The sequence below is a fragment of the Lepidochelys kempii genome, chromosome 2 (genome assembly GCF_965140285.1).
Source record: "Lepidochelys kempii isolate rLepKem1 chromosome 2, rLepKem1.hap1, whole genome shotgun sequence".
NCBI classification, from domain to species: domain Eukaryota; kingdom Metazoa; phylum Chordata; order Testudines; family Cheloniidae; genus Lepidochelys; species Lepidochelys kempii.
The window spans coordinates 113,186,843-113,208,059 of NC_136381.1; the positions used below are offsets into that span (position 1 = coordinate 113,186,843).

General features: G+C 42.8%; 1 protein-coding gene across 8 annotated transcripts in view; it reads right to left on the bottom strand.

Annotated features, from left to right (window-relative positions):
- PHACTR1 (phosphatase and actin regulator 1) overlaps positions 1-21,217 on the bottom strand; it is a 459,703-nt gene that overhangs the window by 135,512 nt on the left and 302,974 nt on the right. The gene's annotated exons all lie outside the window — the stretch shown is intronic.

A 21,217-nucleotide genomic window follows, 5' to 3' on the forward strand; every position in this document is an offset into this window, starting at 1 on the left:
TTTATGCTGGCAAGTCCCCTTCCTCTTATAGATTTCTTCCCAAAGAAAGGAGTCTTGTGAAATACAACCCTCGTGAAGGGGGAAGTGGAGAATAGGCTATGTTCAGGATGAACGAGAGCCATGTCCTCATCTGGTGTAAATCAGAGAACTTCCATTAAAGTCAATGAAGCTCCCCTTATTTACACCAGTTAAGGATCTGGTCAAACACGTTATAATTCTTATTTTGGTGCCTAGATACCATGGTGATCAGGGCACCAGAAAGACAGATAGAATCACGCTGTTTGATTAGTTCAACAATAATTTTAAAGCAATGTCCAGTTAACTAAGACATCAAAAAGTAATTGGCCTTATCTGTCCATTCAGGCATGTATTGGAGAGTGAGCAAGGGGTGCATAAAATGATGCATAGGGGTTGCTGAGATTTTGTGTGCTCTGTGAGAAACCAAGGCATAGCTTGCCAAAAAGGAAGCATAGTCAAGGGCAAATCCCTAGAGCCATATGCTCTCCTGTCAGATCCAGCACACAAAAAATGAACTGGGAGGAAGCAACTTCAAGCTGTGCAAGACAGATTTAAAGTGAAAGAGGCACTGAAATGACTTTTCCTGCCCTCCAAACATGAGAACATAACCACTGGTTGTGCGGCTGCGAGTTCTCTGTTCCTCAAGTCAGGAGACACTGCGTACTTGGAGGATGGGTGAGGTTTATATTGACAACTTGTTTGCTATTAGATATATGCTGTGTGATGATCAGTTTTAAGATACTAAGGCCTGGGCCCTGGTGCCTATTATAACTCTGCTTATAAAAGGTACGGTGTCTGATGGAAGTAATTTCTGTCTCTCCTTTTTTATCTAATATTTAGATTTGATTATATATCTCTCCAGATAAAAAAATAAAAACAAGTCATCAACATCTAACATCTGAAAAAAAGCAATATATGAACATTTGTGTATATTAAACACACTTACATTTCCTTACACACTGAAATCCCAGAATGATCATCATATTATCTTGAACATGTCCAATTGACCTCTAATGTCAATTAGTCTTTAAAGGCTGTTCTCTATACTGGAATAGAAGGCTTCAGACCCAATACCCCATCACCTTCTACAGTTTTATGTCTACATGTATGTCCCAGATGATATTATCTGCTGCTTTGATCACCCTCTACATTTAACATAACAAATCTCTTACAAGAGACCTAATAGCTATACTATATGGATAACATTTTCAAAAGTGACTTCGATATTTAGGAGCCTACGTCCCACTGACTTTCAGTGAGATTTAGACTACTAAGTACCTAAGACACTTTTGAAATGAGCCTTAGGGTACAGCTACACTCCAAGCTGGAGGAACAAATTCCAGCTCAAGGAGACATACCTGTGCTAGCTCTGATCAAACTAGCACACTAAAAATAGAAGTATAGCCGTGGCAAGAGGGGCTAGCCGCCCTGAGTACATGCACAGCATCTTTGACTGATATGGTCTCAGGACAGCAAGTCAGTGGCCACTGCTTGCATCGTTGTGGCTACTCTCTATTTTTGGTGCACTAACTTGAGCACAGCCAGCGAGAGTATGTCTCCTTGAGCTGGAATTTACGCTTGCAGCTCAAAGTGTAAACATACCCTTAGTCACTTTGGCCCTTTTGAAAATTTTACACTTTGTGCATTTTGCTGAGTGTTGGATCTAAATAAGCTGAAACACACATCTTGCTATCAAGGGCTTTGCATTTTTGAAAGCCTGGTTATTTGTCTTGATTATCTGACAAAACAGTAAACAGTAAATGAAGCCAAAATAGGCCAACAAGCACCAGAAAATGATTACACAGGCTAAAAAAGTAATACAATAGATCCCATAAGAAGCATCAAAAAGCCAAATTAACAGTTCAACAGGTTTTCTAATGATGAACTGTTATTAACTACCAGAACAATAAAAACAGCGAACTCAACTTTGCAAGATACATGAGATACATGCATGGAGAGGCTCCCCAACAGCTAGAAGAGAGGAACTGAGGGACAGTTGGGTCTTTTATCCCCTTGGGGTGATAGGCAGTTTTGCAATCGACTTCAATGGGCCCAGGAGTTCACCCTTGGACTCTAAGGAGGGTAGGGTGACCAGATGGCAAATGTGAAAAATTGGGACGGAGGTGGGGGAGTTATCGGAGCCTAAAAGCCCCAAATCTCTGGACTATCCCTATAAAATCAAGACATCTGGTCATCCTAAAGGAGGTTAATGAGCACAACTCCTACAGATTTTCATCACTAGCAGAAGTTCCATTGATTATGAATAAGGCTAGGTTTTAGTGACAGGTATTTTTAGAAAAAGTCATGGACAGCTCATGAGCCATGAATTTTTGTTTACTGCCTGTGACCTGTCCATGACTTTTACTATATGCCCCTAAGTAAAACTTGGGAGGGGGTGACTTGGGGGAGCAGCCCTGGGGGTGCCATGGATACTCTGGGGAGCACGCCCTCGGGGGGCACCACGGGTATGCAGGGGAGGGGTGTGGCCTGGGAGGGGTTGTGGGGGCTGGGGCAGGTTCCCTACATGGCTCCCGGGAAGCGGCGACCTCCAGCTCCTAGCTCCATGTGCTGCTTCTGCTCCACCCCAAGCCCCGGTTCTGCAGCTCCCATTGGCTGGGAACCATGGCCAATGGGAGTTGTGGGGGTGGTGCCTGCGGGTGGAGGTAGCACCTGGAGCTAGGAGCTGAGGGAGGAGCATTCCTGTCACACTTCCGGGGAGCCCCCACCCCCAGGTAAGCACCACCCCACACCCCAATCCCTAGCCCTGAGCCACCCCCCACCCAAACTCCTGCTGCTGGAGGCCCGGGGGGAGGGGAGGCCAAGACTGCCCCAGCAGCAGCTGGTGCAGCTGGCCCAGGGGCTGCCTGAGCTGCTTAGGTCCTCTTTAGGATAAATTCCCACTGGCTTCAGTGGGAGCCTGCCTGAGTAAATGCTTCAAGACCTTGCCATTTTATATTTCCTTGGATTAGGTGGGATTTTATGCTGCCCTGTTTTGGCATTGTTTTTAAAGCTTTGTTCTTTTTAAACACTGAGCACAGTGAGGTCCTGAGCCTGTCCCCATTGAACTAAATGATAAAACTCTGACTGACTTCAGTGGTGCAGGACGTGGCCTTAAATAAATAGGAAAAACGTAAGCCTGTTGAACTGTTTTTTCAACAAAATCTCTCATTTCTCATTCATTTAAACAGGGAAGTGCATTCACTCTGCCTAACGGTACCTCTCTACAGGAAACCAAGCTGGAAGAAATATCACCAAAATAACAACACCTGCTTACAGGCAGCAGCACTGTTCACTGAATGGAGATACTGAAAGTGTCAAGTATTGCTAAACGATATTTTGAAAAATTGATATAGTAAACTGTACCTTGGGCAGCTAGATAACCAATGTATATTGTATCTATATACATATGTATACACACAGGAATATGTGTGGGTGTGTGCATGCACAGTACATACATGTGCAGATGGACCAAATTATTCTCTCTCTCTCACTCACACATACTCTCTCTGTTTAGTCCATAGGTCACTCCGTAAGGCATTACAAGTAGCATTTTTTTTATACTCAGGAAGAAGCATAAGTGAAGAGCTTCAGCCCACGCCATTCTACACCCTGCGGAATCAAAACTAGTGTTAAGGAATAAGGTAATTTCATGGATAGAAGTCAACATTTCAGAGAGGCAGATATTAGGTTTTAGTCAAACAGTCCTAATCGGAAAGACAAGAAATAGTGAAAAAAATCACAGCAGACAGAGTCCCCTCTTCAAAATAATTGGATAGCCAGACAGCTAAGTAGAGAGAAATGCTTCTCACACACACAGAGAGACTATTTTTTAGGCTAAATTATGTAGAAGTCTAATCATAGATTGTTTAGGATGATTGTCTGCGCACCAGCTTCTTCACAGTCCCTGTAACAAAGCTGTGCTTGTCATAGTCATCACAGCAGAAGATGATACAAAAGCTTCTGTTCAAAATTTGGGCTAAAACAAGAACTTTGCTCTTTTTTAAAAAAAAGTCTCCTGTGTCCATTAGAAAGGATTTGGCAGCTACACTCAAAGAATTAATCACCTACCCTACTGAACCAGAGTTTAGTTACCAAAATATCTACAGGAAGGGCTTGTCAGGCTGTTCATCTAAGGACAGCTCTGAGTGACAGCAGGACCTGATGATATTAAAACTCAAGAACCAATAATTTTTCTTTATTAGGACTCTTCTCCCCACCAAACAAGTCCTGTATATTTATGTGCATGTTCTCCTTAAGGTGCTGTGGAATCAGGGTGAGATAATCACAAATACACAACTTACAGTTCATAAAGCCTATGGGTAAAACTCATAGCGAACTAACAGCTTGAACAATGTGAACTACCTGCAGAGCTCAGAATTACCCTGACGAAGACTGAAAGCTCTTTTGCCAAGGATTTTTTTCAAAGGAGGAAGCTGGTACAGGATAAAGTTATTCACTATGCACTTAGAAGGGATCTATTCATCAGAGAAGAAAAATAAAGACCTTTATGAATTAACCTTTGATTCTTGAGAACCTTGTAACTTCAGTGATGGGGAAAATTAAGTATAATTAATATTTAAGATGTATTCCTTCCATTGGATTTTTTACTAGTGATATATTGATTAACCTTGTTTTGTCCATTCATACAATATGGTTCCTTTTCCAGGACGATATGAATCATTTGCAAGCTCTTGCTATAGGAATTAATTAAGTTTTAAAATGCTATTCTGCTATCAAAATAAATGAACTAGTTTTTAAATAAACCAATTTTCAGTTGCTGGTTTGTAGACAAAGAGGACACGCACATGGGCACACAGAGAGAGCATATTTTGCCACTCTGATCTACAGTATACGGTTTCCTATCTGGTTTGATAAAATTAAAGATAAGAAATATTTTTATTTACATTTCTGAGCCAGTGTTTTTGAGCCTTTTTAAAAGCAGGGTCACCCCTCTGTTATTCAAGTAGCCCTTTTCTCTGTGTCTGATCCATGAAAATCAGAACAGTCTAGACAAGGTCACAAGGATTTCCTGCCCCTTCATTCTGGAAACATACCACTATTTTGTCTTTATTCCTTTAATAAACCCTTATGCTCCACGATAACAGTGATCAGGGACTGTTTCCAGCTGAGAAGGTGAAGCATACAGCTGCCTGTGTGCCCAGTGCTTAAGCTGCTGCATTAAACCGCCACAGAGACATTTATGTATTGAGGAAACATCAGCCAATCAACCCTTCCTACCCATCTCTCCCAGACCAAGCTTGTCACCTCTGTAGCACATCAGCGTCCCCAACACATATATGAGAGAAGATTGCCACCCTTTGCACAACATACCATGCTGCTGATTAAACTACAGGGATGACAATCAACACTCAAAATAATCTGCTCTAGGCAGATGGATCTTAATCTTGCTCTTGTGTAAGGCTGCCCCCTGGGCTTTCCTCTAAGGGAACACTGTGGCATGCTTAGTCTGAATTCTTCCTTTTAAAGACTACTGTATTTTTCATTGGTCATGTAGTCAACAGAGGTCATTACAACATGGCAAGAGCTCTCTCTTTTGTAAACTATATCTGGAATCAATATTCGGAATTTGATTTTCTAATATTCCAAATATGGATAGTTAGAAAATAAATGTAAGTTACTGGCTCCATGGTGTGAAGATACACAAACATGCACCATTCCCTTTAGAATTATGAAGGAGGAGAGATATGTATTTTCATGAGATACTCACATGAGAGGCACCAGTAAACTGTGTATTAAGACATCCTGAAACTTGTTTTTCACACACATGGAGTTTCTAGGTAGTCAGCTAGTATCCTGTTTGATTTAAATGAGTAGTTTTGAAAAGAGAAATAACGTGGATGAAAGTCTCAGACAGAGCAGGGCAAAACTCACAGGTTCCAGTTCACAGGAGGCTCAATTAATTTTTGGTTTGTTTCATTTAGGGTGACCAGATGGCAAGTGTGAAAAATTGGGATGGAGGAGTGGGGATGGGGTAAGAGTTGCCTATATAAGACAAAGCCTCTACTATTGGGATGGTCCTGACAACATTGGGACAACTGATCATCCTAGTTTCATTTCATATGAGTTGACATCCTTGAGTTTTGCTTTGGGTCTGTGGTTTGAATGAACTTTAAAGTCAAAGTAAGCTCAGCTGAACTACTGAATTTTGTCTTGTTTAGAACTGAAACTGAACAAACTCATTCAGTTTTGCATGGTTTCAGGGTAGATAAAAATCAATGATTTAAAAATAAAATTAAAAATTTGGATTTTTTAATAAAATGCTTTTTGAGGAAAAAACCTATCGAAGGATAGTTTTAATTAAGATACTTTATAGCTCAAAGATATCTCATCATGGAATAGGGATTATAAATTCTAATTCTATAGTATGAGACAATATATTAATGTCTATGTAATGTTTAAGAAAAGTTTTGTAAATAAGTTCCAATAGTTCATGGATTAGGGACCCAATTTTATGGGATTCCAGGAGCTTCTGTATAGATTATTTAGGTTAATCTTTCTATCTACCCAATGGGACTCAGTGCTCTGTCTAGAAGATAACATCAGAGATGCTTAGTTTTGCAGTTCTCAAACTGGATTTGTGTCTCCAGAGATAACATGCTTGTTAACAACAAAAATGTTTTTAAATAAATAAAGAATATATAGAGGTGAGAAATAACAGACCTCAACCCTATTGTCCCTCTGCAAATTTGTGTACAGAGAGTCAATCCCTTACCTTTCAAAAAGTTCAATGAATAGAAGATTGTTGGGGGTGGAATAGATCTGGACAAGGAGAAGAAGTCTGGAGATAAATGTGAGAAGGGAGGGACAGACAGTAGAAACAAAAGTGAAATTGTTTGAGCAGCATATTCCAGAAGTCTTGAGGTCTGAGAGTCGTCTTCATTGATTTGAGATCTACCATACCATTCTCTCACTAGAAGGGAAAACCTATAATGGCAGCAGGCCGTAAAAGAGACCCAGTTTGGGAATATTTTAATGAAGTTCCTCTACCTGTGGGTACGACAGGCATGTGTGCAAAATGCAAACAGTACAACAAAGAAATGCAAGGTCTGGTTGCCTCAATGAAACAACATCATGAGAATTGTTCCTTCTCAGGAGGAAGCTGCGTTGAAGATGATGAAAGGAACATGTCTGAACATGCAGGATCTTCAGGTTGGTAAACTTTTTTATTTCATACTTCTTTCTTAAGGACTGCCTGTCTTCCTTCTGGTCTGTTCTTGAATTCTCATGTTTGAGCAAAAAATATAGTTGTTACTCTATGGTACTACCATTTTAGATGCAGTTGTGATAAAAAATAAATAGCTGAAAAAGGCAGATCTTCCTTTTACAATTTCACCTTTAAAGTAGTACTGAGTGTCAGTGAATGCAATGAGTAATACTAAATGAGCAGTATGGTAATAATTAAATAACTGCATTGACTTATTTTGTTTAGGAGAATCCATCCTCAACATACAGGATTCTGAAGACTATCCACCTTCAAGATCACCATAATTTCCTATAGTTTCAGAGTTATCCACCAATTATAGTGTTTCAGTCACATCATGTATGTCACATAGCCACAGTATATTATCACCTGTAGCAAAAAGAAAACAAAATCTCCATCATCCAGAAACAACAACAGAGAAGTTTGTAATAAGAACCAGCAAATTACACAAAGAGGTAATTGATGAAAAAAAGGTCCCGGTTTGTTTATGCAACAAACTCTCCTTTCTGTATGATTGAGAGCCCACACTTCATTAACATGGTTCAGTCGTTAAGACCAGGATACAGTCCATCCAACAGAGCAGATGTCGCAGGGAAATTGCTGGATAAAGTGTATGAAAGAGAAATTGAGCAGTATGCAAAAGGTCTAGAGGGTAAAATTGTTAACCTGAGTCTTGATGGGTGGAGCAATGTCCACAATGATTCTGTTGTATGTGCTTGTGTGACAACAGAAGAAGGGAATGTCTTCCTTACAGAAACAATTGATACATCAGGAAATGCACACACAGCAGAATACTTACAAGAAGTAGCAGTAAAAGCTATAACAAACTGTGAAAAAAAATTCAAATGTCTAGTACACAGTTTGGTCATAGACAATGAGAAGATGAGAAGAAATTATTTAGAAGAGAGTGAAGAGAGTCCCAAGCTAATAACATACGGTTGCAGTGCCCATTTGATGCACCTCGCAGCCAAAGACTTCAGTGTTCCAGAAATAAAAGCTAATGTTGTTAAAATTGCAAAATACTTCTGTAACAACCACTTTGCAGCAGCTGCTCTGAAAAAAGTGGGAGGAACCAAGCTAACTCTCCCACAAGACGTGCAATGGAACTCAGTAGTGGACTGTTTTGAGCACTATATCAAGAACTGGCCTAATCTGATGACAGTTTGTGGACAAACTCATGAAAAAATAGATGCCACTGTCACAGTCAAAGTTCTCAACATTGGGCTTAAGAGAAATGCTGAACACATGCCGAGTACCCTGAAGCCTATTTCTGTAGCCTTGAACAAAATGCAGGGAAATAGCTTGTTTTATTGCAGACACTGTTGAAATTTGGAAGGAACTGAGTGAGATCTTAAAGAGAGAAATATGCAATGACAGAGTTAAATTACAGGCATTAAAAAAATGAATGGGACAAGCACTATCTCCAGCTCCTTTTCTTGCAAATATTCTCAATACTCGGTACTAGGGTCAAACCTTAACTGCTGAAGAAGAGGAGTTGGCTATGACATGGACATCCAGCAATCATCCCTCCATAATGCCAACTATAATAAACTTCAGAGCTAAGGGTGAACCAGTCAAGAAATATATGTTTGCTGATGATGTTTTAAAGAAAGTCACACCAGTGAACTGGTGGAAGTCACTTAAACACTTGGATTCAGAGACTGTTGAAGTGATCATCTCACTTTTAACAGGAGTAGCTTCTTCTGCCGGTGTAGAAAGAATATTTTCCTCCTTTGGACTAATTCATTCCAAACTGAGAAATCGTTTGGGACCTGAAAAAGCAGGAAAGCTTGTTCTTCTTTTCCAGATTATGAACAAACAGGAAAATGAAGGTGAAGACGACTGAGTTAGCTGCAGAAGCCAATATTTTAAGGTTTTCATGTTGACCTGGCTGACATAGTCGATTTAATTTTTATTTTTTTGAAAAAAATATTTCATTTAACTATTTTAGTTAAAAACAATTTTAACAAAAACAAACCTGATTTTAAAAAACTTGAATGTTTAACTAAATTAAAAAATTCATATGCTTGTTTTGTTAAAATATTATATGTTTGCTGTTGAAGAAAAAAATCCAGAATACTTAACGTTGTTGTTTTAGTTAAATAAAACAATTTAAAAGTCTGTCTGGTAATGTTCTTCTCCTAATACAGCATGGCAAGAAAATCCTCCAAACATTAATGATTAACCTGTTGAATTGGAGATAGTTCACCTCCCAACGACTTCATAAATATTTCCTTCAATTACCTTTGGTAAATGAAATAACCAAACAATCTGATATAGCTGTAAAACTAATCTGAAAAGTTTTCAAAATAAATCACTTTAAAAATGTATAGTGTATACCTTCTAAAAATGAAACCTACGTCTATCTCTGAGTTGTGAAGAATATGTATTAAGAGTATAACAACCAACAAGCATGCACTTTTATGTAGAAATCCATGATTAAATCGAGTCTTCCTGACTCATGATTTAAATCAAATCCACCCTGCATGGTTTTAAATCAAACCCATACAATCACTCCCCAGAACCTGTGAGAAGGGAAGAGCGTTCAAAACATTGTGCTTCATTACAGAGAAGCTTCTGGCAAACCTGGACCACGTTTACAATTATATACAAAAGTTTTGTATCTCTTTAGTCTCAGCCTTGGTTTTGGGGCCATAACACTTTCCACAAGGTAAGATTCATGCAAATCACTATCTACAAAGCAGGAGGCCATTATTTCTTTGTGGTGTCCACATACCAGAACTTCTTTCTGGTCCCAACCACAGCTTGTGCTGCCACACGGCAATATTATAAAACATGTGAGTCAGTGACAGAGACAGATGCGGGGGGTGTGGGGGGGGTTATGAAGTTATGTGGGTTTTTTTTTAATTTGCTGAGCTTACACAAATGGCAAAAGAGTGAACTGCATTTCCAAATCAGTGAACGCTTAAATGACAGAGAAAAGTAATTCCCTCCACTGCAGCAATTACTGACTGAAATTATATGGTTTATGTTATACAGGAAAGACTAAGAATAAATAACAATAATAATACCAAGCTCTTATATAGCACTTCTCATCAGTAGATCTTAAAATATTTTCCAAAGGAGACCATTATAATTATCCCTATTTTACAGCTGGGGAAACTGAAGCACAGAGGGGTGAAGTGACTTATCCAAGGTCACGTCAACAGATCGGTGGCAGGAGCAGAAATAGAATCTAGGTTCCCTGAGTCCTATTCCAGTGCCCTATCCAATAGAACGGGGTGGGCAAACTATGTCCTGCAGGCCGCGACTGGCCTGTCAGACGTTTTAATCTGGCCCTCGAGCTCCCTCCAGGGAGCGGGGTCGGGGCTTGCCCTGCTCCACACATGCTGTAGCTCTGCACAGCTCCCGGAAGCAGCAGCATGTCCCCCCTCTGACTCCTACGTGTAAGGGCAGTAGGGGCTCCGCAACCAATGGAAGCTGCAGGGGCAGTGCCTGCGGACGGGCCAGTGCACAGAGCCACCTGGCCATGCCTCTGTGTAGGAGCCAGAGGGAGGACATGCCACTGCTTGAGGTAAACGCTGGCTGGAGCCTACACCCCTGACCTCCTCCCACCCCCCAAACCCTGCCCCAGCCCTGATCCCCCTCCTGCTCTCTGAACCCCTTGGTCCCAGGCTGGAGCACCCTCCTGCACCCCAAACCCCTCATCCCGAGCCCCACCCAGAGCCCACACCCCCAGTTGGAGCCCTCACCGTCCCCACCCACCTTGCACCCCAATCCCCTGCCCCACCTCGGAGCCCCGTCCTGCACTCTGAACTCCTCATTTCTGGCCCCACCTCAGAGCCCGCACCCCGAGGCGGAGCCCTCATTCCCTCCCGCAGCCCAATTTCACAAGCATTCATAGCCCACCATACAATTTCCATACCTAGATGTGGCCCTCAGGCCAAAAGTTTGCCCACCCCTGCACTAGAAGATGGTCAAAATCATCCCTTCTAGTCTTAAAACCTATCAATCTATGACTGATTAAGACAATTAAAATAACTGATTAAAAATCAACTAGAAGCCAGAATGAATCTTGTTCATGTTATTCCCATCCTTTGTACTGAAACTGGCTTTATTGTAGACAGTGACTCAGTTAAGTCATGGGAAGAATGTAGCAGTGCTTCTTGTTTACACAGAAATTGGGATCAAGGAGAGAACCTAGTTTGTGTCTCTCTTCATCCCCTATGATATTCCGACTATTGAACACTCCATAGTGAGCTGGAATAGTCAGTGCCCCTTGACTTCACTACCGACAGTACCAGATAGGCACCATGAAAGGTTCGATTACTTAATGGCATCACAGTCACCTGTCACTGCGCATATGCACCTTCTAGTACAGAAAGCAGATCCTTTCAGATGAACAAACTCCGGCCTGTATCACATAAGCTAAAGGAGAATCTGTCCATTGTGTCAGAATTAGGGCTTGTTTGTTACACCCTCTTTAGGTCAGCTGCTAGAAAGCATAGCTATTTGATCTGTTGCAGTCAGCACATTCCTTCCAGCAGACAACAGATGTACCAACAGAGGTGCCAACTCAGCACCATCAGGAAGTTCTCACTCATCTAGAGCTAGTCAAACCAGCAATCACAACATTTTATCGAGAAAAAAAAACCCCAAACCTTTGTGTTTTTTTTTAAAAAAATAGAAATGTCAATATTTGAAAAATTGCAGCCACTTCTACTCTCCTTCTCTACAACCGGGCATTCCATGTGACTGGGTGCACTCACTGAGTGCTTCTGATAGGTGAGCTGTGCCTAAAATACGGATGCATCAGTTGGGAGAGTCCTCCTGTGCTCAGTGGTCCACTTTTTCTACATAAAGCCAGACAGATACCCAATAAAAGGCACTGATCAGCAGACCAGGAACAGTGTGACAGATGAATCTACATTGTTGGAGGAAGTCTTGTGAAATTACACGCCCCCACTCCCCGATACCCACTTGGAGAATAGTGGATCAAACTATATATCCTATGATTACTAACTACAGGGTCAAATATCAGTTGCCCCAGTCAGTAACCACAGGGAAGGAAAGGAACCATTTCTACTTCTCACTTGGATTTTGGCAAAAGAAAGTAATACTGAATATTTTAATTAATGTCAGACTTAAATAAAACTGTAGATCTGCACAGCTGATTAGCAAACATATAGTAAACTGCCAGAAGAAAGGATCAGAAAATATGAATACAAAATCAAATCTCTAAACAGAGAATTACAGGAGCTAATCAAAATGCTGCAGACCACATTAAACAGAGAAGACCATGATAAAGTAATAGGATTCAGAAACATGGCTTACAATCAAGAATTCAGTAAACACAAGCAAATCCAGATAAGTAAAATGTGAACAACTTTATGAAACATAACTAACAGAAGGAACTGAACTAGAGAAATCAGAAATCCAATCCAAAACCAGACAGACTGCAAATCTATCTATAGCAGGATTGAAAAGCAATCAAAGGAAAGCCGTTCTAGGAAAAGGGCTAAATTTCCAGCCAGCTGCAAAGTAACTCAACATAATGGATTCCACAGGCCAAATAGAGGAAGCCTGATAGAAGATGAATAAATGAACAGACAAGAAATAAAACAGGACATCTCAAGCAAAACAATGGAAGGAACTGTCAGGAGGAAAATCAAAGAGAACATAACTCTGAATTAATGCAAGGCCACACATCTCTGAAGAAAGTTGTCATCTCTCATCTCTCCAGCTGATAAACAGAGACCCACAATCTTCATGAGTAGATATCATGCAACTATCAGATAGTAACAGCAGCAACAGCAAACTACGCAGACTGGTGAAGAAACAGAACACGCAGCCAGGGTTTTGCCAAAAGCACATGGAAGTGTCTCTATTAACCTTAGGTCTGCCCTGGCTTTCATAGACTCAGACCATAGTACAAGACCTCTTGTGGCAGTATCAAGTCTACCTGAGGAGATGTTTGCATCAGTCAAAGGTGTCTCATAGACTTTAAGACAAGAAGGGATTGACGTGATCATCTAGTCTGACTTCCTGCACATCGCAGGTCACAGAACCTGACCCACCCAGTCCTGTAATAAACCCCTAACTTCTGGCTGAGTTACTGAAGTCTTCAAATCATGATTTAAAAAGACTCAAGTTAGAGAGAATCCACCATTTACTCTAGTTCAAACCAGCAAGTGACCTGTGTTCCCTGAGGGGGGGAAGCAACCCCCTCCCAGGGTCTCTGCCAATCTGACCTGTGGGAAAATTCCTTCCTGACCCCAAATATGGCAATCAGTTAAACCGTGAGCATGTGGGTGAGATCCACCGGTCAGACACCTGGGAAAGAATTTGCTGTAGTAACTCAGAGCCTTCCCCAGAACTTTACTCCTTTGATGGTTAAAAACCTCCATCTAATTTTAAGCCTAAATTTGTTGATGGCCAGATTATATCCATTTGTTCTTGTGTCAACATTGGCCCTTAACTGAAATAACTCCTCTCTCTCCCTGGTATTTGTCCCCATGTATTTATAGAGTGCACTCACATCTCCCCTCAGCCTTTGCTTAAGCTAAACAAACCAAACTCCTGAAGTTTCCCTCTTATAAGGTAGGTTTTCTATTCTTCTGATCATCCTCGTAGCCCTTCTCTACACCTGTTCCAGTTTCAATTCATCATTTGGGAGACTAGAATTGCACACTATATTCCAGATGAGGTCTCACCAGTGCCTAGCATAATGGTAATAACATTTCCCTATCTCTACTGGCAATACCTCGCTTGATGCATCCTAAGATTGCAATTAGCCTTTTTCATGGCCAATCACACTGGTGTCTCATAGTCATCATGTGATCAACCAATACGCCCAAGTCTTTTTCCTCCTCTGTTGCTTCCAAATGATATGTCCCCAACTATAGTAAAAGTTCTTGTTGTTAGTGCAAAGTGCAAGGTCATGAACTTAGGAACTATTAAATTTCATCCCATTTCTATTATTCCAGTTTTCAAGGTCATCCATATTTTCTTTTGTAGGGTTGCCAGGTGTCCGGTTTTCGACCAGAACATCTGGTCAAAAAGGGACCCTAGCAGCTCCGGTCAGCACCGTTTACCAGGCCGTTAAAAGTGCGATTGGCGGTGCAGTGGGGCTAAGGCAGACTCCCGGAAGCAGCGGCATGTCCCCTTCAGCCTCCTATGCATAGGGGCAGCCATGGGGCTCTGCAGGCTGCCGCCACCCCAAGTGCTGGTTCCACAGCTCCCATTGGCCAGGAACCAGAGCTGATGGGAGCTGCAGGGGCGGCGCCTGCAGACGGGGCAGAGCCCAGAGCTGCCCGGTTGTGCCTCCGCAGAGGAGCCAGAGGGGCTGCTTCCAGGAGCTGCTTGAGGTAAGTGCCCCCCAGAACCTGCACCCCTACTCCCCTGCCCATACCCCAGCCCTTATCCCCCTCCCGTGCTCTGAACCCCTCAGTTCCAGCCCGGAGCCCCCTCCTGCACCCTAAACACCTCATCCCCAGCCCCACCCCAGAGCCTGCACCCCCAGCCGGAGCCCTCACTCCCCCCCCAGCCTTGATCCCCCTCCCACCCTCCAAACCTCTTGATCAGAGCTCGGAGCCCCCTCCCACACCCTGAACTCCTCATTTCTGGCCCCACCCCAGAGCCTGCACCTGTAGCTGGAGCCCTTACCCCCTCCTGGGTCCCAACCCCATGAGACAGCACAGTGAAAATGAGCAAGTGAGTGAGGGTGGGGACAGCAAGCGACAGAGGGAGGGAGGGATGGAGTGCGTGAGGGGTGGGGCCTCTGAGAAGGAGCGGGACAGGGACAGGGCCTTGGAGGAGGGGTGGGGCAGAGGGTAGGTCAAGAGTGTTCTGTTTTGTGCGAGTAAAAAGTTGGCAACCCTATTCTTGTATGATATTCCAGTCCTCCTCCATCTTGGCAATAGTTCCCAACTTTGTGTCACCTGCAAATTTTATAAGCACTCTCCCACTTTTTGTGCCAAGGTCATGAATACAAATGTTAAAAAGACCAATCCCGGACGAACTCCACTAGTAACCTTCCTCCAGCCTGACCGTTCACCTTTCAGTTACAGTCTCCCCTTTAACCAGTTCCTTACTCACCTTTCAATTCTCATATTAATTGCCATCTTCTCAGCCATGACTAGTAATTCCCATGTGGAACTGTATCTAATGCCTTACTGAAATCCAGGTAGATTAGATCTGCTGCGTTCCCCTTATCTGGAAAATCTGTTATCTTCTCCAAAAAAAAAAAAAAAAAGGATCAGGTTGCTGAACCCAGGGTTGTGAATTCAATCCTTGAGGGGGCCATTTAGGGATCTGGGGCAAAAACTGGCCCTGCTTTGAGCAGGGGGTTGGACTAGATGACCTCCTGAGGTCCCTTCCAACCCTGACATTCTATGATTCTATGCTTCTATGATGTGGCTCAATCTACCTTTTGTAAAACCATGTTGTATTTTATCCCAATTACCATTGACCTCTACGTCCTAAACTACTTTCTCTTTCAAAATCTATTTTAAGACCTTGCATACAACTGAGGTCAAATTATCAGGCCTGTAGTTTCCTAGTTCACGCCCCCACCCCTTTCTTAAAAATAGGTGCTATATTAACAAATTCCCCAGTAACAGGGTGTGACCCCTGAGTTCACACATTCAATAAAAATATTTTCTATTGTGCTTGCAACTTCATGTGCCAGTTCCTTTAATATTCTTAGATGGGGATTATCTGGGTTCCCCAAAGTGGATCCTGGGGGTCTGTAGCATACTCCAAGCACTATCCCTCTGGTAGCTTTCTTCCCCAAAGTGATTTATCCATTCCACCACTTCTAATTTCTTTACAGTCTACCTCATCATTAATATACAATGCTACTCCACCACCATTACCTTTATTTCTGTCTTTCCTGAACACATGCCCTTCAACATCAGTACTCCAGTCATGAGTACTAGTCCATCATGTTTATGTTATCCCTATAATATCTGGTTTCATTTCTATTAGCTCTAGTCTTCTGATGGCCTGGTACCAGCTAGAAGAGCCTCAAACATGGATTGTGCTGCCAAGGGGCAGGGCCAGGGCAGCTGGAGGATATTCTGATCCAGCAAATTCTCTAGACAGTCTTCACTGGTGTGGCTGCTCTGGACCCCTGGGTGCAAATTAACGCTACTGAGTGAGAACAGGCGTGGTGGAAATACTGTCTGTCTTCCCTCAGGGATACATACTCTATGGCAGAGGTGGGCAAATTACAGCCCACGGGACAGTCCTGCCCGGCCCTTGAGCTCCCGACCAGGGAGGCTAGCTCCCGGCCCCGCCCCTGCTGTCCCCCTCCTCCTCAGCCTCAGCTCGCCGTGCTGCCAGCACTCTGGGAGGCGGAGCTGCGAGCTCCTGCTGGGCAGTGCGGCTGTGAGAGCCGCTGGCCTGCCCTGGTGCTCTAGACTGCGCGGTGGTGTGGCTGGCTCCGGCTGGGTGGCACGGCTGCCAGTCCCGGTGCTCTGAGCGGCATGGTAAGGGGGTGGGGAGCGGGGGAGTTGGATAAGGGGCAGAGGATCCCGCGGAGCAGTCAGGGGATGCGGGGAAGGGGGGTTGGATAGGGGGTGGGGTCCTGGGGGGGTGGTTAGGGGCAGAGGGTCCTGGGAGGGGACTATCAGGGGACAAGGAGCAAGGGGGGTTGGATGGGTCAGGGGTTCTGAGGGGGGCAGTCAGGGGGCGGGAAGTGGGAGGGGGCAGATACGGGGTGTGGGCCAGGCTGTTTGGGGAGGCATCCCTGCCCGGCCCTCCATACAGTTTCGCAACCCTGATGTGGCCCTCAGGCCAAAAAGTTTGCCCACCCCTGCTCTATGGAGTATAGCTGCCTCATTGGTGCTGGGACACAGTTTGCGTCCTCCTGTATCAGCAGCAGCAACTAAGATCCATCTACTCCAGCATGACAATGAGATTTGATGTCCTTCCAAAAGTGTGCAAGATAGAGAGAGAATATATATTGATCTCTCTCTCTCTCTCTCACACACACACACACACCCCCAACCTATTTTCTTCTCACCTTGAGAAGTAACATAAGATGTCCTAAGAAGAAGTTCAGAAACCTGATCAGGACTTTGAAAGAACTGAAGAGAAACTACCACCTGCAGAAGAATCCACACCAGGATTTACATTGGACCCAGGGCATGCTGGGTCAGGAATGTGAGGGTTCAGTCAGAAGTATGCTGGGATACTCATGCAGGTAGACGTATTTAATAAACTTGACAGCAACTTAATAAAAAGTGATTCTGGTTTAGTTCAAGAAACTCTCAGTATACTGGTAGGAGCTGGCAGACTTGTGCAGACTTTACACGATATACATAGTGAAAGACCCCAAAGGTGTTTCAGACTGTAGATGGAACACAAGTAAAAGATAAACTGATGTTTTCGCCTACAACATGGTGTAACAGCATACATAAACGCATGAGGGACTGCAATAAACTATGAACTATAAACTGAAACTATGGGTTCAGTACATCAAGCATTCACAACCAAAAACCACTACAGTAATCTGAGATCAGCGTGAAGGAAAGCAGAATTTGGCACAGAGTACCATCCTCTAAAGAGCAGTCCTACAGCCCAGTCAATTTAAATATTTTCATCAACCCAACTTTCTTTATGCATCCTGCAGGGCCAGTAAAGGAGTCTTCAAAAGAAATAAAGATGTTGCTAGAAGAAAACAGTGAATAGTCTGGTGAGATAATTAATCCTTACACACCTGATTGTACTACCAGCCAGAGTACGTCTCACCACAATGAGCTTCTCTGGCAGCACGACAACGATAAGCAAACAGATGGCTCAGCAATGGGGATCAGCAGCGTCATCTGTAATTGCAGAAATATATCTGCAACATTGATACATAATAGTGCAACTAATCCTTTTCAAACCAAAACCAAGCCATTTGCGTCAGTGACATCATCATAATGAGAATACACTTTCATGACTTCTTGCAGCTGAACACAACCCACTCCAAAATAGAGTTTACATATGAGATGCAAATAACTCGGCAAGCTGCCACTTTCAGATGTTCTCACCATTAGACAACATCGCCAGATGGCAAAATACAGACCACAGTTTACAGAAATGAGTCTAACAGATGTCAGTAGACTGGACCCTCCAGTATAACTCCTACATCTCGAAAGCAGCAAAACCAAAAATCCAACCCTACCGCCCTGTATTGCAATTTGACAGGTTCACCTGCCAGTTTTCTTGTCAAAAAAGGAGATAAAGGAAGGGTGGAGGAGGGGGGAGGAGAAAAAGTGAGTGGAGGGTGAGAATGAAGGAGGAATGCTGGATAGTCAAGAAAAGGAGAAGACAACCAATCTGCTAGCCAATCAGCATAGTTTACCTACTTGGTCTGCCAGCCTGGAGGATAACTCAGCTGATAGAAAAGCTAAATCTGCAATAAGCCAAATGACTAACTTTTATGTCTTAATGATAAACAGCAAAATAAAGTGCTAAACTCATATAGATTTAGCTTTACCAGAATAGTCTGCATGGTCTCAATAGCCAGGCTAACACAGGAAATTAATACATTATTACCTAATGAAAGCTCATCTTGGCCGCCATGTGGAAAGGTTAATTTGCAAGATACTTCCATACACCAAGTCAGTATTTGCATTGGCTGCAAAATCCCTGCAAATTAGGAGAAACCACTGTCCAAAAGGGCATTATTAAGCACAAAGCGCTGCGACACTGGAGTCTACTATCCAGCTGGGATTATGTTTTCCAGTGTGCATTACGTTGCATTTATCAGCATTGAATTCCATCTGCCATTTTGTTGCCCAGTCACCCAGTTTTGTGAGACTGAAGGAGCCCCACATCAGAAGAGCTCATAGCTCAGTGGTTAGAGCCCTCTCCTGGGAGGTAGGGGACCCCATGTCAAATCCTCTCTCCCCCTCTGGCAGGGGGATGGGCAGGAATGGAATAAGGGTCGCCCACATCCCAGGTGAGTGCTCTAATCATCGAGCTAAAAGTAAGAAGGTGGATGCACTACCACCAACCCCACCTCCCTCCTGCCAGATTCTGAATGGAACCTGCTGTGGTAAGTAGCCTCTGAACAGGCCTATTGGATCAGACCCGCAGGTGACTTAGGCAGATGAACGCCTATCTATCCCTGGGTTGTTAATTGCTCTGTAGCTTAGGTAGGAGATAGGCATCTGGATAGGTTGCCGAGACTGAGGCAGCGGTGCACATATCTGGCACCAAGGGAACTTTCACCCTGGAAACATAGGTGCTGAGTGAGTTTAGGCAGCTACAGGATTTGGCAGCAGTTTTGTGCATCTCAGTGGAGCCTAAAACTGGGATTTAAGTGCCTAAACCCAAGATTTAGGTGCTTAAATCTGGGGGCTAGGCACTTAAATACCTTTGTGGATTGGGGCCAGACAGACATGGCAAATGGACGGACATTACATCTATAGCCATTCGTACATCTATTAAAATAAGGGCAGCTAAGCAAAGCAAACCTAGCAGCAGGAATATCTAATTGGTTTTGAACGTTCCCTGAAGGCTAGGTCTTCCAATAAGCCATAAATTGGTTTGGCAGCTTGTGAAAGATATATAATCCAGTTCCCAAGAGTTTCATGACTAACCAAAGGAAATTGTAACTAGAGCAATAATCCTTCAATCACCTCTTAGAAACATCAAACGACTCATAGCTGAGAATGATACACTCAGAAACACAAAAATGAACTGGTATCATCCCCTAAATGCAGAGCTTCAGTGAGAAGCCAAATCGGGAGCTGTACATTTAATGCTTGATCAAAAGATCAAGTAACACAGAGAGAAAAGTCTCATCCAAAATATGGCAGTTTTCTGATCACATCATTTAGTGATTGGCTTTGCCATGACACACCTATCTTGTGGCATGGCACAAACAGGTTGGCATAGACCAGCCCCAGATTAAATGGTAACTTTTCTTGCACATCATTGCCTCAGGACACAAAATGGAGCAATGGCTACTTCATCATTTTGGAACCTAACATGTAATCGCAGTTAGAGGTCCCGGAAATCGATAAATGTGGAATTTTAGCATATTTCACAGATTCTGGTTCTTTCTCTGGGTTTTTGCTCATTTGTTTGCACAGATAACTTTCCCAACTTGAACCAATGCAGTGCTGTCTTCTGGAATCTGCAGACATAAACAATGGGCCAGTTGGACCAATCTAAGTTAGACCTGTGTAAATCCAGAGTAACTCCATCAGAATGTGGCCCAACAGCTCTAAGGACAGTATGAACTGTCCCATTCATCTCAATGGGATGTTAATTTTACAAACCTAATGATGACAATATGGGGCCTAATGCTCTCCTCAGGCAGGTGTGAGTAGACTGGGGCCTTTAATGTTAACACTCTTTACTACTTCATTGAGTATTATTTTTGTAGAAACATCCAGCTAATGTGCTTATCCTCTATGTTGGGAGTCCTTTGAAGAAACTGGAGCAAGTTTAGAGACTAACATATTTGAACAGAAGCTGAAGGCACTGACCTATACAGAAATATTAAAACAGAAAAAAGATGATAGCTATAGATAGAGAAAGGGGGCATAATAACAGTTTAGAAATATCTGTAGTTAGTAACTGTACAAATATAACTGGAGATAATATTGCACAAAATAACTGTACTCTGTAACACAGTCCCAAATGGAACAGCTTCCCCGTTGGTTCAGAACTTAACAGTATGTAATTTAAATGTTAGGTTTTGTGGTTTAGGAAATAAAAGACACAAACTAAACATTTAAACCCCATATTTTATTCAGTTATTTTGATTGTTCAGGAATGTGGAGCCTCTTAATCTGTATTTACAAACAAAGGAACTTTAATCTTGCATCCTTGCAGGTATGCATTACATGGGATCATTCTTACCTGATCACACAATGTATGTTGAGTAACATATAATGCTGTGTATTTGCATCTAAGGTTATTAATACATCAACTTCTATACACTATATTGCATTTGTTGTCAAATAGCATGTCACATTTCTAGCTGTTGTGTGATCCGGGGGCAGAAATTTT